This window comes from Sapajus apella, unplaced genomic scaffold (genome assembly GCF_009761245.1).
Source record: "Sapajus apella isolate SASKATOON/1434 unplaced genomic scaffold, GSC_monkey_1.0 scaffold10, whole genome shotgun sequence".
Classification (NCBI taxonomy): Eukaryota; Metazoa; Chordata; class Mammalia; order Primates; family Cebidae; genus Sapajus; species Sapajus apella.
The window spans coordinates 4,130,097-4,140,065 of record NW_022436950.1 but is presented as its reverse complement, the minus strand read 5'-3'; positions in this window follow the sequence as shown (position 1 = coordinate 4,140,065).

Genomic DNA, 9,969 nt, shown 5'->3' with positions numbered 1-9,969 from the left:
GTCACCCAGGCTGGAGTGCAGTGATGCCATCTTCACAAACTGCAACTTCCACCTCCCAGGCTCAGGTGATCCTCCCACCTTAGCCACCTGAGTAGCTGGGACGATGGGTGCATATCACCACACCTGGCTAATTTTTTATATTTTTAGTAAAGATGGAGTTTTACCATATTGCCCAGGCTGATCTTGAACTCCTGGGCTCAAGATATCCACCCGCTTTGACCTCCCAAAGTGCTGGGATTACAGGTTTGAGCCACCGTGACTGTCTCTTTCTCTTCTTGATGTGGTTTGGATGTTTGTCCCCTCAAAATCTCATGTTGAAATGAACTCTCCACTGTTGGAGGCGGGGCCTGGTGGGGAGGCATTTGGGTCATGGGGATGGATCCCTCACGAATAGAGCTCTCTGCTTGGTGATGAATGAGTTCTTGCTCTGGTGGTTCACATGAGATCTGGTTGTTTAAAAGACTGTGGCACCTGCCCCCCCCCAATTCCTGCTTTCACCATGTGACCTGCCTGTTCCCCCTTCACCTTCTACCATGATTGAAGCTTCCTGAGGCCCTCACCGGGCACAGATATTGACGCCATGCTTCCTGTATAACCTACAGAACCCTGAGGCAATTAAAACTATTTTCTTTGTATATTACTCAGCCTTAGGTATTTCTTTCTTTTTTTTTTTTTTTTTTGAGACGGAGTTTCACTCTTGTTACCCAGGCTGGAGTGCAATGGCGCGATCTCGGCTCACCACAACCTCCGCCTCCTGGGTTCAGGCAATTCTCCTGCCTCAGCCTCCTGAGTAGCTGGGATTACAGGCACGCGCCACCATGCCCAGCTAATTTTTTGTAGTTTTATAGAGACGGGGTTTCACCATGTTGACCAGGATGGTCTCGATCTCTTGACCTCGTGATCCACCCGCCTCGGCCTCCCAAAGTGCTGGGATTACAGGCTTGAGCCACCGCGCCCGGCCTTAGGTATTTCTTTATAGCAATGCAAGAATAGACTAATATAGAAAATTGGTACCAAGGAGTAGGGTGTTACTATAAGGATAGCTGAAAACGTGGAAGTGACTTTGGAACTGTGTAACAGGCACAGGCTGTAAGGATTTGGAGGGCTCCGAAGAAGGCAGGAAGATGACGGAAAGTTCGGAAATTCTTAGAGACTAGTTAAATGGCTGTGACAAAATGCTAATAGTGATATGGACAGTGAAGGCCAGGCTGAGGAAGTCTCAGATGGAAATGAGGAACTTACCGGGAACTGGAGCAAAGGTCACCCTTGTTGTCTTAGCTGCATTGTGTCCATGCCCTGGGGTTCTGTGGAATTTGAACTTAAGAATGATGACTTGGAGTATCTGGTAGAAGATACCAGATTTCTTAAAAAAATTTTTTTTTGAGATGGAGTTTTACTCTGTTGCCTAGAGTCCAGTGGCATGATCTCAGCTCACTGCACCCTCTGCCTTCTGGGTTCAGGCGATTTTCCTGCCTCTGCCTCCCAACTAGCTGAGATTACAGGCCCCTGTCACCACACTTGGCTAATTTTTGTGTTTTTAGTAGAGACGGGGCTTTACCATGTTGGCTGGACTGGTCTTGAACTCCTGACCTCAAGAGATCTGGCCACCTTGGGTTCCCAAAGCGCTAGGACTACAGGCATGAGCCACTGTACCCAGCCTGGTAGGAAAAAATTTTTTAAAAAATATATTCTATTGCGTTTTAGGTTTTGGGGTACATGTGAAGAATATGCAGGATTGTTGCATAGGTACACACATGGCAGTGTGGTTTGCTGCCTTCCTCCGCATCACCTATATCTGGCATTTCTCCTCATGTTATCCCTCCCCAACTCCCACCCCCTGCTGTCCCTGCCCTGGTTCCCCCAATAGACCTCAGTGTGTGATGCTCCCCTCCCTGTGTCCATGTGTTCTCAATGTTCAACACCCGTGAGTGAGAACATGCAATGTTTGATTTTCTGTTCTTGTGTCAGTTTGCTGAGAATGATGGTTTCCAGGTTCATCCATGTCCCTACAAAGGACACGAACTCATCATTTTTTATGTCTGCATAGTATTCCATGGTGTATATGTGCCGCATTTACCTTGTCCAGTCTATCATCGATCGGCATTTGGGTTGGTTTTACGTCTTTGCTATTGTAAACAGTGCTGCAATGAACATACATCTGCATGTGTCTTTATAATAGAACAATTTATAATCCCTTGAATATATACACAGTAATAAGATTGCTGGGTCAAATGGAATTTCTATTTCTAGGTCCTTGAGGAATCACCACACTGTCTTCCACAATGGCTGAACTAATTTACACTCCCACCAACAGTGTAAAAGTGTTCCTATTTCTCCACATCCTCTCCAGCATCTGTTGTCTCCAGGTTTTTAATGATCGTCATTCTAACTGGCGTGAGATGGTATCTCAATGTAGTTTTGATTTGCTTTTCTCTAATGACCAGTGACGATGAGCATTTTTTCATATGTTTGTTGGCCTCATATATGTCTTCTTTTGAAAAGTGTCTGTTCATATCCTTTGCCCACTTTTGAATGGGCTTGTTTGTTTTTTTCTTGTAAATCTGTTTTAGTTCTTTGTAGATTCTGGATATCAGCCCTTTGTCAGATGGGTAAGCTGCAAAAATTTTTTCCCATTCTCTGGGTTGCTGGTTCACTCTAATGATTGTTTCTTTTGCTGTGCAGAAGCTCTGGAGTTTAATTCGGTCCCATTTGTCTATTTTGGCTTTTGTTGCCAATGCTTTTGGTGTTTTAGTCATGAAGGCCTTGCCTATGCCTATGTCCTGAATGGTTTTGCCTAGATTTTCTTCTAGGGTTTTTATGGTGTTAGGTCTTATGTTTAAGTCTTTAATCCATCTGGAGTTAATTTTAGTGTAAGGTGTCAGGAAGGGGTCCAGTTTCTGCTTTCTGCACATGGCTAGCCAGTTTTCCTAACACCATTTATTAAACAGGGAATCCTTTCCCCATTGCTTGTTTTTGTGAGGTTTGTCAAAGATCAGATGTTTGTAGATGTGTGGCATTGCCTCTGAGGCCTCTGTTCTGTTCCATTGGTCTATATCTCTGTTTTGGTACCAGTACTATGCTGTTTTGATTACTGTAGCCTTGTTGTATAGTTTGAAATCAGGTAGTGTGATGCCTCCAGCTTTGTTATTTTTGCTTAGAATTGACTTGGCTATGCGGGATCTCTTTTGATTCCACATGAAGTTTAAGGTGGTTTTTCCAGTTCTGGGAAGAGGTCATTGGTAGCTTGATAGGGATAGCATTGAATCTATAAATTACTTTGGGCAGTATGGCCAATTTCACGGTATTGATTCTTCCTAACCATGAGCATGGAATGTTTCTCCATCTGTTTGTGTCCTCTCTTATTTTGTTGAGCAGTGGTTTGTAGTTCTCCTTGAAGAGGTCCTTTACATTCTTTGTTAGTTGTATTCCTAGGTATTTTATTCTCTTTGTAGCAATTGTGAATGGCAGTTCCTTCTTGATTTGGCTCTCTTTAAGTCTGTTATTGGTGTATAGGAATGCTTGTGATTTCTGCACATTGATTTTGTATCCTGAGACTTTGCTGAACTTGCTTATCAGTTTCAGGAGATTTTGGGCTGAGACAATGAGGTCTTCTAAATATACAATTATGTTGTCTGCAAATAGAGCCTATTTGACTTCCTCCTTTCCTAATTGAATACCCTTTATTTCTTTTTCTTGCCTGATTGCTCTAGCTAGAACTTCCATTACTATATTGAATAGGTGTGGTGAGAGAGGGCATCCTTGTGTAGTGCCAGATTTCAAAGGGAATGCCTCCAGTTTTTGCCCATTCAGTATGATATTGGCTGTGGGTTTGTCATAAATAGCTTTTATTATTTTGAGATATGTTCCATCAATACCTAGTTTATTGAGAGTTTTTAGCATAAAGGGCTGTTGAATTTTGTTGAGGGCCTTCTCTGTATATATTGAGATAATCATGTGTTTTTTGTCTTTGGTTCTGTTTATGTGGTGAATTACGTTTATAGACTTGTGTATGTTGAACCAGCCTTGCATCCCCGGGATGAAGCCTACTTGATCGTGATGGATAAGCTTTTTTTTTTTTTTTTTTTTGAGATGGAGTTTCACTCTTGTTACCCAGGCTGGAGTGCAATGGTGCAATCTTGGCTCACTGCAACCTCCGCCTCCTGGGTTCAGGCAATTCTCCTGCCTCAGCCTCCTGAGTAGCTGGGATTACAGGCAAGCACCACCATGCCCAGCTAATGTTTTGTATTTTTAGTAGAGACGGGGTTTCACCGTGTTGACCAGGATGGTCTCGATCTCTTGACCTCGTGATCCACCCGCCTCATCCTCCCAAAATGCTGGGATTACAGGTGTGAGCCACCGTGCCTGGCTGGATAAGCTTTTTGATGTGCTGTTGCAATCGGTTTGCTAGTATTTTATTGAAGATTTTTGCATCTATGTTCATCATGGATATTGGCCTGAAGTTTTTTTTTTCTTGTTGAGTCTCTGCCAGGTTTTGGTATCAGGATGATGTTGGGCTCATAAAATGATTTGGGAAGGATTCCCTCTTTTTGGAGTGTTTGGAATAGTTTCAGGAGTGGTACCAGCTCCTCTTTGTATGTCTGGTAGAATTTGGCTGTGAACCCATCTGGACCCGGGGTTTTTTTGGTTGGTAGGCTATTAATTGCTGCCTCAACTTCAGCCCTTGTTATTGGTCTATTCAGGGCTTTGACTTCTTCCTGGTTTAGGCTTGGGAGGATGCAAATGTCCAGGAATGTATCCATTTCTTCCAGGTTTACTAGTTTATGTGCATAGAGTTGTTTATAGTAATCTCTGATGGTAATTTGTATTTCTGTGGAATCTGTGGTGATATCCCATTTATCATTTTTGACTGCATCTGTTTGGTTATTCTCTCTTTTCTTTTTTATTAATCTGAGAAATTTTTAAGCAACAAAGTGTTCAAGAGGCAGCCTGGCTGCTTTTAACAACCTACAGTTAGATATGACTTAAAGCAAAGAAATGACTTAAAGTTGGAACTTATATTTGAAAGAGAATCAGTGCATAAAAGTTTGGAAAGTTTGCAGCCTAGCTGTGTGCCAGAGAAAGAAAAAGCATTTTTAAGAGATGATTACAAGCAGGCCATTGAGCAACCATTTGCTAGAGAGATTAGCAAGGTTAAAAGGGAGCCAAGTGCTAATGTCCAACACAATGGGAAAAAGGCCTTGAAGGCACATTTCAGAGATCTCCAGGGCAGCTCCTCTCATCACAAGCCCAGAGGCCTAGGAGGAAAGAATGGTTTCGTGAGGCATACCTAGGACGCTGCTGTCCTGTATAGCCTCAGGATGGTATTACCTATATCCTGGCCACTCTGGCTCCAACATCAGCTCAAAGGGGCCCAGCTATAGCTTGGGCTGCTGCTTTGGAGAGCACAAGCTGCTATATGCATTGGTGGCTTCCACATGGTGTTATGCCTGCAGGTGCACAGAATGCGAGAGTGAAGGAGGGTTGGCAGCTCCCACTTAGATTCCAGGGAATGTATGGAAAAGCCTGGTTGCCCAGGCAGAAGTCTCCCACAGGGATGGAGCCCTCATAGAGAAACACTGCTAGAGCAACACTGAGGGGAAATGTAGGTTTGCTCAGCTGCTAAATTGTGGGAAGGGGATCTCCACCCTCCAGACCCAAGAATGGTAGAACCACTGGTAGCTTGCAACCTCAGTGTGGAAAAGCTGCAGGCACCCAACTCCAACTGGTAAGAGCAGCTCATGTGGGCTGCATCCAGGGAAGCCATAGGGGTGGGCTACCCAAGGCCTTATGGGCTCACCCAGCAAACCAATATGGAGGATGTGGAGTCAAATGAGATTGTTTTGGAGCTTTAAGATTTAATGACTGCCCTGTTGGATTACAGACTTGTTTGGGGCCTGCTGACCCTTTCTTTCAGCCAATATCTCCTTTTTGGAATGGGAATGTACACTCAATTCCTTTACCACCATTGTATCTTAGGAATAAATAACTTATTTTGACCTCACAGGCTCATGGATGGAAGGAACTCATCTCCAGATAAGACTTGGGGCTTGGGACTTAGGACTTTTGATTTAATGCTGGAATTAGTTAAGACTTTGGGAGGCTATTGCAAAGACATAATTGTATTGTGAAATGTGAGAAGGACATAAATTTAGGGATCTAAGGGTAGAATTATATGATTTGGATATTTGTTCTCTCCAAATCTCCTGTGGAAATGTAATTCTCAGTGTTGGAAGTGGGGCCTGGTAAGAGGTGTTTGGATCATGGGGCAGATCCCCCATGAATGGCTTAGTGCCATCCCCTTGGTGATGAGTGAGTTTTCACTCTGGTAGTTCGCATAGGATCTGGTTATTTTTATAAGAGTGTTGTGCCAAGCATGGTGGCTCACGCCTGTAATCCCAGCACTTTGGGAGACCAAGACAGACACATCATCTGAGGTCAGGTGTTCGAGACCAGCCTGACCAACATAGTGAAACTCTGTCTTTACTAAAAATACAAAATTAGCTGGGCATGGTGGTGCATGCCTGTAATCCCAGCTGCTCAGGAGGCTGAGGCAGGAGAATCACTTGAACCCACAAGGCGGAGGTTGCAGTGAGCTGAGATTGTGCCATTGCACTCCAGCCTGGGCGACAGAGCACAACTCCAGCCCCCTTCCTCCCCCAAAAAAAGTGTTGTACCTTCCCCCTCTCTTGTTTCTGCTCTTGCCACACAATGCACCTGCTCCTCCTTTGTCTTCTGCCATGATTGAAGCTTCCTGAGGCCCTTGCTAGGAACAGATGCTAGCACCATGCTTCCTGTAGAACCTGTAGAACCCTAAGCTAATTAAACCTCTTTTCTTTATAAATTACCCATCCTCAGGCATTTTATTATAGTAATGCAAGAATGGATGAATATACTTATCTATGTGGAATTATGCAATTCCTTTAATTGTAGAACTTACTAACACATGTAGTACAGAGCATAGCTAGACACAGTCATTGAAACAATATTTTTGTCAGGCATTTTATTTTTTGCTTTAACAAACCAATTTGCTGGCAATAAATTCCACAAAACTATGGATGAAATACATCTCATCTGATGATGAAGGTACAGCCAAAGAACCCACTAGTCATTTTTGTCCCACAGAATCATGGACATCCATAAATCAGGTACGACATTCAGCACATCACAATGACCACTAGAACCCAGGTGACTCAGAACTCATTTCTAGTGCCAGTTTATTTCCTACCCATTCTCTTGCTGCTGTGATGTCATGTTCCTGAGAAGTTAGGGGCAGAGTGAAGGATTCTTTCCAGCTGAGAAGATTCAGTTAATTGCTGGGTGAGTGCTATGCATGCTCCATGCTGACCAAGAGTACTGGCTGATGGTCTGGTTGTCATAGTTCATATGATATTGACTTGGCAGGGTGGGACCAAGGGAGTGCTCGTCATAGAAATTACCTGACTGCCTGCGGAACACTGATGAGCGCTATGGCCAGGGAAGCTATACAGTGCACAAATCGCCACCTGCCCTGGAAATATGACAGTCCCCATTCAGCACAGGGCCATAGGCAGAGATGATGTGGCCAAGGATGGGAGCCCTTCCTCTCCATGCCTTCCTAAGATGCCCAAGTCTCTCCAGCAGCCTTGAGGCAAGTTGTCCTATACTTGGCTGTGAGCACCACAAGAAGGAGGGCACCAGTCAAGTCTGTCTTGTGGATGATGGATCCTTGGCCCCAAGCACTGGGCTCTACCCCCCAGCAGATTTTCAAAAGTGATAGTTAAATGAATCAGCAAATGTCAAGAAAAATAATAGAAACCCAGAAAATGGTAGGTGTTGATGTGCATGTCGGGGAACTGAAACTCTTGTGTATTGCTGGTGGGAAGGTAAAATTGTGCAGCTGCTATGGAAAATAATATAGAGGTTCCTCAAAAGAACTACTGTATGATCTGACAATCCCCCCACTTCTGGGTAGACATCTAAAGGATGTGAAAGTAGGATCTGGAAGAGCTGTTGGGACACCCATATTCACTGCAGCATTCTTCACCATCACCAAGAGGTGGAAACAGTCAAAGTGTCCATTGACAGATGATTGGATACACAAAACGTGGTATGTACAACAGAATATTGTTCAGCTTTGAAAAAGAAAGAAGTGGCTGGGCTCAGTGGCTCACGCCTGTAATCCTGGCACTTTGGGAGGCTGAGGCAGGCTGATCACTGGGTCAGGAGTTCAAGACCAGTCTGACCAACATGGTGAAACCCCGTCACTACTAAACATACAAAAATTAGCTGGGTATGATGGCACATGCCTGTAATCCCAGCTACTTGGGAGGCTGAGGCAGGAGAATTGCTTGAACTTGGAAAGCTGAGGTTGCAGTGAGCTAAGATTGCATCACTGCACTCCAGTCTGGGTGAGAGAGCAAGACTCCGTCTCCAAAAAAAAAAAAAAAAAAAAAAAAAAAAGAAAGAAGGAGGCCAGGCATGGGGGCATGGGGGCTCATGCCTATAGTCTCAGCACTTTGGGAGGCTGAGGTGGGAGGATCAACTGAGCCCAGGAGTTCAAGACCAGCTAGGCCAACATGGTGAGACCCTGTTTCTAGAAAAAAAAAAATTTTTTTTTTTTTTAATTAGCCAGATATGGTGGTGTGTGCCTGTGATCCCAGCTACTTAGGAGGCTGAGGCAGGAAGATGAGCTGAACCCAGGAGGTCAAGACTGCAGTGAGCTGTGTTCATGACACTGCACTTCAGCCTGGGTGACAGAGTGAGACCCTGACTCCACAAAAAAAATAAAAGAAAGAAATCCTGTGGTATGCTACAACATGAAGGAATGTTGAGGACACTATGCTGAATGAAAGAAGCCAGTTGCAAAAGGACAAATATCGTATGATTCCACTTAGTATGAGGTATTTAGAGCAGTCAAGGCTATGGGTACAGTAAGTAGACTTGTGGTTGCCAGGGCTGGGGGGAGGGGAAACGGAGAGTTCCTTTTCAATTTGAAAAAGTTCTAGAGAACTGTTACACAGCAGTGTGAATCTACTTAACACTACTGAACTGTATACATAAAATAGCTCAGAGGGAAAATTTTATATTATGTGCTTTTTACCACAATAAAATGTAAAAAAAAATTTAAAATAAATGAACAAATGAGTGAATGGTTTATTCCAAAGGAATTTCATGGATCAACTATTCCCAAGAGCATCTGAATTTTAAAATTCTTAGGGGTGAAAATAATGAAAAAGAATTCTTCCAGGCCGGGCGCGGTGGCTCAAGCCTGTAATCCCAGCACTGTGGGAGGCCGAGGCGGGTGGATCACGAGGTCAAGAGATCGAGACCATCCTGGTCAACATGGTGAAACCCCGTCTCTACTAAAAATACAAAAAATTAGCTGGGCATGGTGGCATATGCCTGTAATCCCAGCTACTCAGGAGGCTGAGGCAGGAGAATTGCCTGAACCCAGGAGGCGGAGGTTGCGGTGAGCCGAGATCGCGCCATTGCACACCAGCCTGGACAACATGAAAAATCCTCCTTCTAAAAAAAAAAAAAAAAAAGAATTCTTCCATGATGGCAAAGTTCAGGCAGCTCTGGGGAGACCTTTGGGAATCACTGTGGGAATCATGTTGCTATTTTTAAGCTGCAATTTGGGGAAAAATAAATTTTTGGAAACCTAAAAATTGATTATTATTCATTAGATTTTTGGAAGTATAAAGTCAGTATGTTTTAATTAATTAATTAATTAATTTTTTGAGACAGAGTCTTGCTCTGTCGCCCAGGCTGGAGTGCAATGGCACAGACTTGGCTCACTGCAACCTCTGTCTCCCAGGTTCAGGCAATTTTCCTGCCTCAGTCTCCTGAGTAGCTGGGATTTCAGGTGCCTGCCACTGTGCCCGGCTAATTTTTGTATTTTTGTTACTTTTATTTTATTTATTATTTTTGAATTTTGCCATGTTGGCCAGGCTGGTCTCAAACTCCTGACCTCAGGTGATCCACCTGCCT